This window comes from Elephantulus edwardii, unplaced genomic scaffold, assembly GCF_000299155.1.
Source record: "Elephantulus edwardii isolate Elephantulus edwardi_28Jun2011 unplaced genomic scaffold, EleEdw1.0 scaffold00034, whole genome shotgun sequence".
Lineage (NCBI taxonomy): Eukaryota > Metazoa > Chordata > Mammalia > Macroscelidea > Macroscelididae > Elephantulus > Elephantulus edwardii.
The window spans coordinates 2503339-2508598 of NW_006399784.1; the positions used below are offsets into that span (position 1 = coordinate 2503339).

At 36.7% G+C, this 5260-nt stretch overlaps 1 pseudogene; it reads right to left on the reverse strand.

The window, feature by feature from the left end:
* Window positions 1-4799, reverse strand: part of LOC102849310 — a 55745-nt pseudogene extending 50946 nt beyond the window's left edge.
* Between the last annotated feature and the right edge of the window lie 461 nt (window positions 4800-5260).

Genomic DNA, 5260 nt, shown 5'->3' on the forward strand with positions numbered 1-5260 from the left:
TTCACTCCTTTTCTCCATCCGACAAATTCTGCAACACTGTGATTTCCCCCTCTCTCCATACGCAGTCCCCCTGACTTTTCCCACTTTGACTTTTATTTCAATCTTACTAGTTATCCTTATATGGTCTTATGCCGTATTAGTCCTTATCAGACTGAATTAGTGCACTCAACATAATGCTATCCAGCCTCTCCCATGTTATATAGTATTTTTTTCTAAATCATTTCTTTTGTGTTCTGCATAGTATTCCATCAAGCAAATGTACCACAATTTCTCAATCCGTTAATTTATTGACGGACATTAGGTTTGTTTCTATTTTCTTGCTGTTGTTAATAATGCTATTAGATCATCAGTATACAAATATCCATTTGTGTTGCAGTTCTATTTTCTCAGGGGTATATTCCTAGCAGTAGAATAGCTGGGTCATTTGGAATTTCTTTGTTCAACTTTTTGAGGAAATCTCAAACTGCTGGACAGAGTTGTACTATTTCACAATTTCACTAACAGTGTACGTGAGTTCCAAATTTTCCACTTACTTTCCATAATTTATTGCCTTTTATCCTGTTAACTTTTTTTCATTGCTCTTAGAGTGAGATGGTATATCATTGTAGCTTTGATTTGCATATCTCTTATTACCAATGATTTTAAACATTTCTTCATGTGTCTGTTGGCCATCCAAATGTCTTCCTCTGTGAAAAGTCTCTCCATGTTTTTTGCCCTTTTTGTAATTGGGTTTTCAGTCTTTTTCTTGTGGATGTCCCATAGTATGATATAATTTTTGTTGTTTGGTGGTTTTGTTTTTTTTTTCATGAGAACGGATATTGAGCGTTAATCTCTCAATATGGCTTTTTCTAGTGTGTATGATTGACTATGTGGTGGACTGGGACTATGTGAGTGAGGCTTGTTTGCTTATGTATATACAGATTGGCTATCCATCATGCACAAGATAAGTCAGTCTCAATCTGTAAGAGGATTGGCTAGTCTAATCAATTTACAAGAAAGTTAGCTAGTCTAATCAATAAATTAAAGGTTTCTATCCAGAGAGAATAGAAGATATCCCCCCACCAGTAAAGAGAATTCTTCCTCCAGCCAGAAGAGAGACTTTCCCCAACCTGGTGAAATGTAGGGCTTTAGGTCACTTTAGGTCAACAGCAGCAATGAAGGTTGAACTGGATAGTTGATGTGAGATGGGACTTTGAGCGAGTGGAAAATAGTGGCAGGAATGAGAACTTTCTTGGACAATTAAGGAAGGGAAGCCAACATTGGCAGGTAATTTGCAAACATAGCCAGGCATGAGGCTGAGGTGTCTATTTGCACATTACAGGAACTGTCAAACTTGACTATATGCTGTTATCAATCTGAATTGTAAACTTTTGTTTTCTTCACTATGATTCTATGTGGACGGTGAGCTATCCCATCAGATTTTGGATAGACAAAAACATGGGCAGACCTGTGGCCTTTTTAAACTAATTTGGCTTTAGAGGTGCGCTGTTTCTCTGTTGGTGCAGGAGGTCTCTGGGCCGTGTTGGGCTGGCCAGAGACCTTTTGCTAGGAACCACTGGAAACATGAAGCATGGGTGGACCTGCCCCCTTTAAAAATTCATTTGGGCCTTCGGACCTGTGACTCTTGGACCTGGCTGTTATTATTTTTGAAATGAACACTCCTAAGTAGTACAGCACTATTCTGTAATTACTCTTTATTGAGGTAACTATGGATTGCTGTAATACTGAACATGGTGCCATTGGTCTGTCAAGTGCCATAATGGTTACACATGGTTGACAGTATCTGGTTAGCTAACATATTAAGACAGGCTTGGAAGCAGGAGTGGCATCCACTTCCTAAATATTCTTGTGGAAACTCTAAGAACTTAGAGAAAGGGCAATAGTTATAGAACAAGATTAAAGTCTTTTGTTTATAAGTCCAGTAACAGATGGCACTTAACAATATCAACAATATATATTACTGAGCCCTTTTTTCTTCCATTTTGGATGTCATTTGACTCAACTCTGTGTGATGACACTCTTGTTTTTTGTTGAGAGGCAGTGTATATTGTTTCTTTAAGTCTCTTGTTTAGAGTCAATAAGATCTCGAGGAAGACACTTGAATATCAGACCAAGTCTTTGTCTCCAATTTGGTAACTGAGTGAAGCAATTGGACTATGTAAATTGGGCTCTCTTGTTTTGATTGAGGGTCATTGTGGAATTTTTTTTGTTTCTTTGTTTTGTTTTGTTATTATTATTAAAGCCTCTTTTTTGGAGTCAACAAAACCTTCTGGAGAGTCCCTCTTCCCCCCCTTTTTTAATATGTCAGGTCCAAGGAACTATCTTTTAGTCCCTTGATACTATATTTTGGAGGAACATTCTTCTAAGTTGCACGGCACTCTTCTGGCAAATTGTTGTGCTGAGGTAATCTGAGTTTGCTGTGATGTTCAACCTTTTACCATTGGAATCTCAAAAGCCATAATGGCTGCCCATGGTTGACAGTGTTTGGTGGAGCTCACAGTTTTAAGAGAGGCTGGGAAGCAGAAATGGCATCCACTTTCTAAACCAAGTGCCTCTGGAAACCCTATAAACTTGGAGAAATGATAGTTATGGAAAGGCCTCAGGCCTTTTGTTCATGGAGTCACTATGAGTCATGCATGACTTTATGGCAAACAACAACATAAAACCCATATCTAAATCAAGAAACTGTTATACAAACAGAGCAAGGGAATATACAATGGATTAAAATAAAAGAATCCTCAAGTGTATTCAGTCTACATGCTGAACAAATCATTCAAGAAGTCAAACTATATAAAGAAACATGTGGCATTAGAATAAGAGGAGATTGGAGAAGGAGCAGAATGCTCCCAGATGGGCATTTTTGGGTAGTCAAAGTCAATGAGAATGCTTCTTTATGAAGGAATGTGGAATGATGGAGTTCGTGGGGTTTGAACTTTGCCTTGATTCTTAAATTCATTTGGTCCTGAGGGCGTATAGATTGAATCGATATGGAGATGGGAAACAACCTTGACACATCCTTTTTTAAATTTTAAATCATTTAGTGTTCCTTTGAACTATTTGCACAACAGCCTCTTGACCTAGTTATAGGTTTCGTTTAAGCACAATTAAGTGCTCTGTGATTCCATTTTTTTCAAGGTTAAACATAATTTATTGTGATCCACACAGTCAAATGGCTCTATATAGTAAATAAAGTATAAATTAGACATTTTTTCTGGTATTGTTTACTATCGGCAGGATCCATCTGACATAAAATTTTTTGATGTAGACTGGTGAGCACATTCAGAGCTGCATCTGTTAGTTGAAATATATCAATCTGTGGCCTTAATTTTTAGCCAATGCCTTTAGTGCAGCTTCAGCTTCTTCCTGCATTACCATCAGCTCTTGCTCAACCTATATTTTCTGAAAGTTTTCAGTGCCAAACACTTCCTTTTGGTACAGTGACTCTATGTAATGGCTCCTTCTTCTTTTGCTACATCCTAAATCATTGAATATATTGCCCATACTTCAATACTGAGACTTGACGCAGACATTTGTTTTTCAGTTCTCTCAACTTGAGAAATGCTAAGCGATCTCTTCCTTTTTTTTCTTTTTAATTCTAGCTTTCTGCATATTTCATCACAGTACTTTGCAATGTCTTCTGGAGCTGTCCATCGAAATATTCTTTCTGCTCAGCTCTTTCACTTTAGCATCTTTTCCCTTTGTTTTGGCTTCTTCATGCTTTAATGAAATTTTTGGCCTCTTTTGACTTCAATTTCAGGGTTTTTTTCCCTTTCTCTTATTTCTAATGACTTTTTGTGCTCTTCATGGATGATATACTTGATATCATCCCACAATTCATCTGATCAATCAATGTATCTGGTGTTCAGTGTATCAAACCCACTCTTATGGCAATTGTTACAGTTAGGTGGGATAAATTCAAGATCATATTTTGGTTCTGGTAGATTTATTTTTATTTTCTTAAGCCTGAACTTACACATGAGTAATGGTGGTCAGTTCCACAATCTACCCCTGTCCTGATTTTAAGTGCTAATAGTTTCTTTTTCACAAATTCACATTGATCATGACTTTATTTAAAAATTAGTAAACAATACTGTGAAACATAGATATATAAATTCCTAAAATCTCAGACTTAGTTGGCATATACAACTTTTAGCTATAAGCATGTGTTTAGCCTTCCATGTAGAAACCAGATACTGAACTGTTGGATTTACTTTTTGCAAAAACGTTTCCTATTCGTTGAAGAAGTTTAAGGGAAAGATCATAAAAAAGCATAGATCTTTCATAAAAAGAGTTTGTTGTTCAAGAGTAATCCCTTTTCACAGTATTACTTTTTACTCCATATTCAAGTTACTGGTTATGCTGTAGGATTTAACAGTTGCAGCACTAAAAGTTAACTATTTAGAAAAAAAAAATTTTAAAAAGTTAACTATTTAGGAAAGAGCCTGAAAAAGGAATGTACATAAGGCAATATTTATAAGCATAGTAGTGTTTTTAGGAAGACAAGATAAAAATTACTCAAGGTTAGCTCGGTTCTCATTGAATAAAAACCATGGACTAAATACTGAGCTCCTCTGGGTGACTCTACTAATCAATGCCTGGTTGCCATATTGGCACTCTCAGGCATAGTTGTCGGGGTACTCACCATGGTACTCATCTGGGTACTCTGCTTGATAATTGCTATCACTGATTTCACACCCATTTGTTCCTGTTGTTTTGCTTCCATTATGGATAACTGGTTCTGTGGGGGCAACACAGTATTTGGGATCATATACTTGCCGCCCAAGCCTGCACACACTCATTGCTTTAAAAGAAGAAATTTTGTTGGTGCCCATCTGTAGAGAAATTGTTGAGTTGTCCACTGCTTGTAATGTTAGCTTCTGATTATAGATGTCTCTTCTGGTCTTCTGATCATTCCCACCTGGTTGGCATCTTTATTAGTGCTAATATTGAACTTTTCTAACAAGTCCTTCTACAGATACAGTAAATCTGAACTCTATGCAGAGTTCAGATTAGGTCCATGGGTAAGGTTGTCATTTGTGGTTTTTGAAAAATTGTATTTCTCTTGAATAAACCATTTGATAAAAATAAATCATATAAAAATAATTCTGTTTACAGCCCCATTCTTGTCACCACACTTTTTTTTTTACTAACATGCTTTCTTCATTGCTTCCAACTTTTATTTGCGTCATTATTGTTGTTGTTATTTGGTGTCTAGTTGCCTGTGATTCACAGTGCCCCAATGTACAACAGCAATGAGCTC